Genomic DNA, 11,359 nt, shown 5'->3' with positions numbered 1-11,359 from the left:
TCCGAAAATCATAACCAATGCTCTGACACGCTAGACTGCGACTAAATGGTCTCATTTTGCGACAAATTTTCCTGCCAGTGCGACAAGTTTTTCTTAATGGTCACACCGGTGCGACTGTCAAACTGATCAATATATAATTTTTGCGTATTATAAATTTAATGCGCATTCAGTCACTCATTTTCGTCTCCCCTCCTTCAACCGTAACTCGCGGGTTACGGGTTATGGGCGATTTTTACTTCTGCGTAGGACCTACGCCGTAACCTACGGCGTAGCCTATGCAGAGCCGCGTACCCTGTGCGTACCCTACGCCGTAGCCTGACGCGCACCTCTCCAAAAATGTAACAACGCGTCAACTCAACGCGGACCCTACGCGGACCGCAAGCGCTGTGATTGGTCGGTTTGGCAGCATCGTACTTCCTTCTACGCATTTCTGGCATCTTCTTCTCTGGCGTCTTCTTCCGGCAAGTTCAGAGTCCACAAAAGAACAACATGGCGAGCATCGACATCTCTGGTTTCTAGCTTTTTGTTGAAGTGATTTAATTAAAAGTAACTGTTTTTCTACTTCGATCAGCTCCAACTCCGTTAAGATGCAATCAGCTTCCATCGCTTGCAAACACTAGCATACACACAAAACATCGGCGAAGAAGAGCAAACCCGTGAAAACACAAAGAGCCATCTAGCATTTCGGCGGTGTAATTTCAGTACGACGCATTCTCTCAACGCAGAACCATAAATGTTCACGACGGCGTCGTCTACGTACGTAGGCTACGCCCTACGCATGACTATAACTTAAGCTTAAGAGGCGAAGGACCGAAAGAGCAGACGAGTGAAGCGCTCAATCTTGCAACTTAAATAAATATGCAGAATACAAGAATTTCCCCTGCTAAGGTACAAAACAGCAAAGATAACGAAATGTGTTGCAAGTATTGTATGCATGTGAAGCTAATGCAGAAAACACGCGTTTATACTTTAAGCACTGAACTATTGTATAAAGATCTCTAACAATACTGCAAAGCATACAAAACGTTATACATCACGCTAAATACTATTTATTTGTGAGTCGCTATTGATAGAAGCCAAACGTGTATCAATGCAGCTTTCATGAAGAATAATCACTAAAAGCCTTCAAGTCTCGCGGGTTGTTTGAGATATGCGCGCGCCCAGAGAGTCAGAGCACAAAATACTAAACGGAGTTCTCTTTCACGCCTTCTTACTCTGAAACGGACATATTAACACAAAATAACCTAAAAATTCCCATATTAACAAGAAACCTTGTAAAGGTATTCAGTTTGTTTCGTGACCAAACAGTTGGGAAACAAAACACGTGTTCCAGTATATTGCGCGAGCTCTTAAAGGGGCAGCAGCATAATAAAGATCTCTGTTTATAATGTTCATCAAACAACAACGGACGGGCCCAAAAACACTCACTGATATTAAAGGAATTGTGTTCTCTTATAGGAGTCGATAAAGGAATAAAGGAAGAAAGTAGTTTTTAGAAAGATGTGCTTTAAATATGGTAAAGTGTTGAAAGAGAGTTTAGATTTAGATTCAATTTATTGTCATTGCACATGTACAAGTACAAGGCAACGAAATGTGACCTCTGCATTTAACCCATCCAGAGAGTAGAGAACACACGTACCCCCGGAGCAGTGGGCAGCTATCACTACAGCGCCCGGGGAGCAAGTAGGGGTAAGGTGCCTTGCTCAAGGGCACGTCAGTTGTTACCCGCCGGCCCTGGGAATCGAACCGGCAACCTTCTGGTCATGAGTCCGACTCTCTAACCATTAGGCCACAACTGCCCTTACATATACAATAAAAATAATTCAACCATAAACAATGATTTGTATTAATTTCTTCTTCTTTTAGTGATTCTTTTTTCTTACATCACCCCATGACTCTGGTGCTATCAAATTAAGGGCTGGTGCCACCAACTGAATAACTTGGTAGCACCAGTGCCACCTCTCTCAAGTGTTAGTCTAGAGCCCTGCTTTCTTGTAGAATTGTGCTTCAAATAAAGAACTTTATGTTGACCAGATTGTTCGTTAATCATTTACAAGTCAATATTGCCTATATGGACAGCGATTTAAAAAAAAGTGAACTTGTAAAACTGCGGTGTTAAATGCGATGCGGTCGAAAATTTGGGTGCACCTAACTTTTGTGCTGGTGCACCTAAGAAAAAAAGTTAGGCGCACCAGTGCAACCAGTGCAAAAAGTTAGTCTAGAGCCCTGGGCATAGGAGACAGATGCATGTTTCTAAACGGGATCTAATGCTTGCATTTCAGGCTGCTTAAATGAAGCACACGCTGTTTTATGTTTACTTCTTCATTTATTTTTTTTCTCTTTCAGATCTATCAAAGGCAAGAACCAAAACAGCGGTCTTCTGCCCCCACAAACCGGCCTGGAGCCTGCCACACAAAGCCAGGCAATCTCGAGCTGTGACCCAGTGTGCGTCTTCCACCCCCAAGCGAACATCGCACAAATAAAAAACATTAAATCATGCGTTTTGTCTGTTTTTATTAGAATGCATATTTGTCAAACAAAGAAGCTATCGTCTTGCAAATAGGTAAACTAACCCATTGCATATAAATATATTGATTAGGCCTAATGTAGTTTATAAAATGTTTTACTTTTAATTGTGCATTTTAATCATTGTAAATTATTTAAGAAGTAGCCTAAAATTTCATTAAAGTTTTGTACACAAAAGCACCTGTTAACCTTGTAATTTCAAGCATTTAAATAATCTATTATGATCTATTAATAATTATGCTACCAGCCTCCACACGAACTGCAGCATCCTTCACAAGTTTCAAAAGACAGCTCATTTATTTGACTAACCAATAACTGTCTGTCTGTCTGTCTAAAAAGAAAAAATAAACTTGTTGTTGATTCTCTCCTTTGCTGACTCCAGCTTTAATCCTCTAGTAGCATGGCTTTGTAAACTAACGGTACTGTTTAGCGTGTTGACAAAATGTTTATATGCTCTTCTGCTTGTAAGCCGCTGTGGCAAGCAGAGCGGGACGAGGGCCGTGTGAGAACGGCGCGAGGCCGGTGACACGAGTGATAATGAGCGTCAGCTGCGCATTGCACCGGTCTCGCATCTCTCACAGTGGAGCTCCGGAAGCATAAAAGGACAAGCGACAGCAGTGAAAGACGAGAGAGAACTAGGCCAGGAGTTTATGTTATGTTTTATTATGTTTGTGTGGCCAGTGACAGTGTCGACAGTGACTTTCGTTTTGTTGTTTGTTTATTTTATTAAAAGTTTGGTTAACGTTCGCCGGTTCCCGCCTCCTTCCCGATTACTTCGAACTTTGTTACAGTCGCTTTGGATAAAAGCGTCTGCCAACTGAATAAATGTAAATGTAAATGATTAGCATAGAAAAGAAAATACTTAATGTAATGAAAATAAGAAATCGCATTGGAATCTATTTTTACATTGTCTTACTAAACGAAAAAACGTAATCTATCTTTCTATTTGTCATTATTCCTTATCAGTTATCAAAAGGGTTAAAGGGTTCTTAAAACTTGCGTACACGAGCTGAGACCTGTCGTGAGATTTGTTCGTAGCAGCCGCTCACGTCCATTTTGATAAATGCCAAGTTTTGCATGGAAACGACCGTTTGCCCAGTTTTTGGTCATACGCTCGTTTCATAAATGAGGTCCACTGTGTTTCACTACAGCTGTCGTCGTTTTTTCTGGCAATTGCAGGAGGTATGCGTTAGATCAATATCAGATTACAGACTGTATTCTGTCGATTGTGGCACTTAACAACACAGCAAGATGATATTTTATATTCATTATGTAGCCGAATCTGTGCTGGTTTGTATTGGCCGCCTCCAGTTTTCCCTTTTGTTTTGCCTCCAGCTAATGCCGTGACGTAATCGTGACATCGGCGCAAAAGGGTTTATATTGTTTCATTTACGGCACAGTCAGCGTGGCACAGCTGCATTTAACAGTGTAACAGCCACAGTGGTGTAAAGGCCATTGAAAAGAACAGAAAGATCAGTGACACCAGTGATGTGTCATCTGAAGCTTGTTATTTGCGTTGGCGAGTGACACTGGCGTTTGTCTTCTCCTTTACTCATCAAGGCTGTGATGTCCGATCTCTTCCATAGACCTTCAACACCTTTCTTTGGACTTGAAACGGGTCAGATACGTTTTGTTTTCTCAGCGGATTTGCGCGTATGATCAACTGATATGATCAGCTCGGTGCTATCGTGTCTCTGAACCGGAGGACACTCACGTGCAACCGATCGCGTGACACTTAATGCGAAATTAAGACTTTAATGTTGAACTTGACACTGTCTGAATCATCCCCCATCTCCCATCTAGTGTATTATGCATCATTCCCTATGTAGGACATACTAAATGTGTGAACAAGTGGCTGATTTAAGGCGCAGCTTCCACAGCTCACATAGTGAAGGGGGCGGGACTCTTCGGATTCTAAAGCGGATTTGATTGGACGAGAACTTTGACTAGAGGCTGAAGTGTAGGGTGATGTCGTGGAATTTCTAGATTTTTTTAGCGTGCCAGACTGTCAGTTTTGAACGCTTATATCTTTTAAATGGGAATTTTGTCAGCGCATAGGAGCATATCAGTTTATTGACGTCCTTAAGGCTAACTTGTTTTTACTAAAAGGAAAAAAAGCTTACATTTTGATTTCACTGGGGCTTTAAGATGAATGTGTAATGTCACATGTGAAACTCTCCCGCATTCTTGGCTTAAAATCAGCCCACCAGATCATTCAATTAAATGATGTAAAAGTGCCCTTCAGAGTACCACAATAGAAAAATGACATGTATATAGAAAAACTGGTGTTTGTTCAGTGATTAAAGAGTGTGGAGAGACTTTGAGTCATCATTCATATTTTAGATGAAAGTTTTATGAATATTGTTTCTATTTTAGGAAGGTCACACATTATGTTGTGTTTTGCTGGTTTGGGTTCTATGTAAAGAGATGTTGACTTCTGGAAGTAAAGAGTGATCTTTCATTATGATAATCTCTAAACACTGCAACCACAAAAGAAATCAGACCGACCATCTCTGACCACAACAACACAAGTCAAGCTGTGTGAGGTCACCCTTACAGAAAAGACACACGAAATTCACATGTGCAAAAAACACATGTGATCACATGTGAAATGTGTGTTTTTGGAACATTTTGGTGTGAATTCCATGTGAATTCCCACGTGAAACCCATGGGATAACATGTAAAAACCCATGGGATAACATATGCGACATGTCTCAACATGTGATCACATGTTCTTCACGTCACCACATGTTGCAAATGTCATCCCATGGGTTTTTACATGTTATCCCATGGGTTTCACGTGGGAATTCACATGGAATTCACACCCAAATGTTCCAAAAACACACATTTCACATGTGATCACACGTGTTTTTTGCACATGTGAAAAACATGTAAAAAAACATGTGAAATTCATGTGTCTTTTCTGTAAGGGCAAGAATAACATTATTAGGAATGCTTCAGTCTGAATTACAGAATTATAAGGAAACATTGTAGCCAAATAGACACCTTTTCTGTTAGTAAACATTGTGACACGTTTTTGTGGGCGGAGCTTAGGTGGAGGCAGAAAGATCCCCCTGACCGCATTATTAATGCTAGGTAGCACATTTTGTTTGCTTGCTTTTTGACCATGACTAGAAAAAATCAGATAAAATTTTAACATGTAAGGTGACTCGCTGACTGTCTAGGACCGTGATTGTTTTTGAGAAAATAAACTTTAACGCAAGGAACCTGGCTGACCTGTACGCGCTCACTCAATGGATCCAGAGACGAACTGACAGGATTTCCTCCAGTTAAGTGGCCTGACATCTACACATACCAGACAGAGAAACCAAGCGTGTACAGTAAAGATAAACTGAGAGCGTACACATCTATAGATGCCTGCTTGTACTAGGCAAACGTTAGCAAATGCATTTACTTGAACACAAACCTGACATATAACACGAGCCTTCTCACTGTTCCCTCTCCCTTTATACTAATGCACTTGTGACGACTAAAGAAAAAGAGATGACAAACACTTCCCATTATGTTCAGTTTCTGGCCGATAGTTATCTGCTAACTAACAAAGTTAGCTAGCGTACCCTGTGCGTTCAAAAGTTAACGCTACTTAAAAACAACCTTGTTCCCCAGTTTCTGATTTGGGCATACGTGAGATATTTTAGACACAAATCATAATCCACATCAACAAAAGACAGTCGTTTTATAATGATTGATGATTGATGATCGTTTCTGTTCAGTCCGCTTGTTTCATTGTGTTTAACTACAGCTGTCGTCAGTGTGTTTGTTTGGCAGTGGCAGCATGTATGTGTTAAAATATCAAATTGGAGACTGTATTCTGTCGATTGTGGCACTAAACAACATAAGATGATATTTTAAACTCCTTATGTCGCCGAATCTGTGCTGGTTTGTATTGACCTCCTCCAGTTTGCCCTTTGTTTTTCCTCCAGCTAATGCCGTGACGTAAGCGTGACGTCGGTGCAAAAGGGGTCTATATTAAGATGAATTGTCATAGTGAATTAACAGTAATATAGTGTTATTACAATGTACTGTACTGTAAGCATACTGCCCAGTGACTTCAGACCTTCATCATTACAGGTCAATCTGTCATCCCGCCATAGTCTAATTTGTTTCGCCATGGTTTCAAAACAAACCAATTTTTTTATACTTCTCATAACATCATATCATTGTTTTTCCCATACATTGATTTATTAGTCGAGGCTTGCCACACTATCAACACTGGCCGCCACAAACAGATTTTTCATGATTCCTCTTTACATTTTATTTTCTTAATTCATTCAGTTTAATTCATTGTAGATTTGAGAGCGCTCAGTGCCCCCCCCCCCCTCTCTCTCTCACATGACCGTGAATGAATTAAAATGTGGCGGTGTTTTCACTATGCGCTCTCCTGTGTACTTGCCTTTCCACGTAAACTTCAACAGTCACAGATGTTACTGACAGAGAAGATCTACAATAAAACTATCACTCGCGTTTAAAATCACAGAAGCGCGCAACACAGCAACACATTGATGAGAGGAGCAACGGCAGTAAAGCCTGTGCGCTGCATGAGACACATAAGAAGCCTAATGTAGCCAAAATCACCGCATATAGCAGTTCTTTAAAGTATATGTTTGGTGATTTTGTCAGACGATGTCGCGTTTATAAATCAGCATTTTAGCAGCAGTTAAAGTGACAGCTGGTTGTATTGAACACGAGGTGTTATTGGGTCATGTTTAGTCAATATTTTATACTTGTTTTATGTCTGACAACAAAACAGATAATATGTAAGAATAGCATTCAGTTGTATTAAAATACAATATGATGTAGACAGAGAGTAGAAGCGAAACAGATTTCAAGTGCCAACACTAGACCAAACGCAAACACGTGATGACGTCACAAATATGCTCATTGGTGTGTGACGTCATCAGCGCCACAGTCACTCGAAATCCTGTGGGAAACATTGAATACGGTAGAAAATCAAATCCCATGTGACTGAAGCTACACTAGACTAATGTCCAGTATAAATGACCATCCCATAAACTCAACAGCCGTGAATATAGCTCTACTTTACAGCCAATACTAAATGACCCACTTCTAAAATCACACAGATGTTCACACAGAGTGAGCAAACTATTGAGCAACAGCTGATGATGACTACATACAGTCATGGACAAAATATTGGCACCCTTGGTAAATATGAGCAAAGTAAGCTGTGAAAATAAATCTGCATTGTTTCTCCTTTTATTCAAACAATTTACAAAATTCCAAGAATTCATTCAACTATAATTTAATAATAAACAATTGGGGGAAATATCACAGTATGAAACAAATGTTTTTCTCCAATACATGTCACAATTATTGGCACCCTTGTGTTTGATACTTTCTGCAACCTACATGCAAGTAAAACAGCTTGGAGTTTTTTCTTTTAGGGCCGGTTTCACAGACAAGGTTTAAGACTAGTCCCAGACTAAAATAAAATTTTAACTGAAAATTAACGTGAAAATAACGTGCCCTGACATATCTTCTACAGTGCAATTGTTTTTTCTAACCAATCCTCATCACCACTTAATGTATTTTTACACTGCATACGAAAGCAGCACGCTCGCGTTGCTCTCAGCACATGCAGAAAGAGCGTCTACAGCACCACGCCAAAGTCCGTTCGGACAGCTATTTACGTCATAGCAAGAGCGCCTCCAGGCAGCTACTTAGCATTGCATTTCTTCCAATTTATTGCAATGGCAGTTACGCACCTTGTTAATATATTATCATTGGCCTTTCCCATTGAGCGCTGGTGTTTGCACCACACGTTTACTTCCATTGCAGCAAGTGACGTTGCTAGGCCCTTTTTAGGGGAGTTAAAGCCCCCCTAAATTTCTAGCTTATCCCCCCTAAAATACTGTGCGTAATAATGTAATCTGTACAAGAATTCGAGATCGCTTTTAGTTCCCTTTAAAACTCTTATTATGAAAACGGCGTTAGCCTGGGTTATACGTCCTTTTCACATGACGTCATGCATCTTCCGTTCTGCCGCGAAGCAGTGTATCGTTACTTCCGCTAGCACTCCAGTTGATAAGGTGGCGATAATGCACCTATAAGCTGGTTTGCCAACCGCCAGTAAAACTCAAGAAGAAGTTACTTCCGCTAGTGCCTCAGAATGGACTTTACCAAGTGGCTTGCACATCTGCCACAAATACGGCTAGATGATGTACAACGTCTTGCAGACAAATTTCCGCTAACGACAAGATCAAAGCTAGAGAAAGGACACAAATTCTTCGTTGAACAGTACCTGTTTGATTATGAATGTAAGTGTTTTGTTTTCTTTTTGTGTTAGCAAAGGTGCTAGGATAAGTACTTGAATACGTGTTCTGTCAGTTTTTTTTCTCACTGTTGTTAAATTCCAGTGCGATGGCAAAACGGAAGTTCTTCTTCTTCTTCTTCTTCTTCTTCTTCTTCTTCTTCTTCTTCTTCTTCTTCTTGTTTGTTGCAAGACGGATGTTATGATACACTGCTTTGTGAAAAGGTGGAAGTTAAGTGACGTCATTGTGAAAAGGGCCTATTTAGCGCATTCTTCAGTTCACAGCAGCACATTGGAGTGAACGTCATAAGCAGAGTAACGTTAAGGTGTGTGCATTAACATGACATCTGCATCTTTGCCATTCTTTGTTGTAAATGCAGCTTAATATGATGCGGGAGAGATACAAGACCCTTTCCCATCCACTGTAAAAGTTTTGTCTGCGTTCACCCCTCGTTAACTAACGTTAGTTGTTTACGTTACGTTACGTCCAGCAAAATGACAGCACTTCACACCAATGACGTCATACTTTAGAAAACGATCATGATTATATTGTAGCGCACAGACATGTGTCATTCATGATGATGTGCTGTTTTATTTTTCTGCACCTAAGTTATAGAGAGCTGACGGTAGTTTTGAGCGCCCCGGAAAGACGACGGGCAGATAGACTTACTGTAGTTCAGCCTGTGTGTGTTATTCATTGTTCTGAGTTCCGAGGAAACAAAAGCGTACCGAGAAGCTTCAGACGCGTCAGTATTTTTATTATTAATTTAAAAGTTATTGTGGATGTAATAGATGAACACGCAGTCATGCAGGAGTGACAGCGCTCGTGCTAATCAGAATGAATGAAAGGGAAACATATCAAGTTATTCCTTCTACTAAATAATGATTCAGCAGTTGATTGTGACATTTATTATATGGATTTGTGGCTGTTGTTGTCACTTTGAATTATAAATGTTGCAGATTGATCGATTAATGTGATACTCATTTGAATAACAATAACTTGTCTTTATGCTTTTCTGCATATTCTTTCTTAATGATTTATTTTAGTAATGTATACAGTATGTGGTGCTTAGAGTGTGGCTATATATATATATATATATATATATTTATATTTATATCCTCATTGGAGGCTGAGCCCCGCTAATATTGAAAACCTAGAATCGCCCCTGATTACAGCAATCGCAAGTTTTGCATTACGTTATTTTAAATACTCTGATGTGCAAAACCTCTTCAAGAAGCTTATTTTACTGACATGTTGATGAACAGTAAACCAAAAACTGCTGTGAGCTGCCGGTGTAAATCTTTACATTTCTTCAATACACCAGGAATTTGTACAAGATGATTTTTGCTTAAAGATAATAATAAAATAAGTCAAGTAAAATAAAGGGAATTTCAGTAAAATTGTTTTTTTTTCTTAACTTTTTACTGTTCCTGTCACATAGCATAGATCAATGAAAAAAACACTTTAATGTGCCAAGACATCAGAACCGAACCGAACCGAAAACCGTGGGTGAAAAACGGAGGTTCGTATTGAACCATGGGCGAGCTGTATTGTTGCATCCCTAATCTAAAGATGATTTTATTTATAAATGTAAAGTTCTGTTATTTGGACTAGGGACGTTAGGCTCGTGATGAAGGATGTGGTTTCACAGATCTGGCAACCCTGCCAAGCCGGTCCATTAACACTCAAGAGCAAGCTGACTGTGTATGATTATGAAAACATATTTGTCGTTGTGTAAACTCAAACATCAAACATTATATTTCCTACACTAACACAACAAAGAAAGGGTATCCAATTTTTCGGGAATTACTGTTGTGGCATTCTATCAAACTTCTAGTGACGTCATGTCACATCAGTGGACCGTTCCAAGATGGCGGACGCGTCTACGTGCCTGGAGCGCTTCGATGAGGCATCTAGTTATTGATATCTATGGTACAGTCTCTACATGTTTTTGTGTTAATGGAGAGAACAAATCCAGCAGTTCACTCAAAAATTAAATATATGTACACAAGTTAGGCCATAAAGACTTGCATGAGTTTCTTCATCTGAACCAGTTTTTCTCATTTGACTTTTTTCTCACACACTCAACATGACAAAGCTACAAGAAGCATAACATCCATCACTAAAGTAATGAAACAATATTCTGAGAGTATTTATTGAAACTAAAATGGTAAACAAGCAGATGCGAGCACTAGATTCAAAGATGGCGGCACATCAATAACTTCAGATGTCACAGCTTTCCTGTGGCTCAGTGGTTAGAGCACGGCACTAGCAACGCCAAGGTCATGGGTTGGATCCCAGGGGGTTGCACATAGTCAGAAACAAATGTAATGCAACAATGCAATGTAAGTCGCTTTGGATAAAAGCGTCTGCCAAATGCATAAATGTAAATGGCATTGGTTCTTTAGTGTCTTAGTTGTCGTATGATATTTCATCATGAACACTGTAGCTCGTGCCATTTGAACAGATTTCTTCAAGCTTCCTGAATTGTGTTTGCTACTCATGACATGGATTATATTTTCATTTGCTTTTCACCAAACACA

Source organism: Triplophysa rosa, unplaced genomic scaffold (assembly GCF_024868665.1).
Source record: "Triplophysa rosa unplaced genomic scaffold, Trosa_1v2 scaffold120_ERROPOS1198380, whole genome shotgun sequence".
NCBI classification, from domain to species: Eukaryota; Metazoa; Chordata; class Actinopteri; order Cypriniformes; family Nemacheilidae; genus Triplophysa; species Triplophysa rosa.
This window is presented reverse-complemented; position numbering follows the sequence as displayed.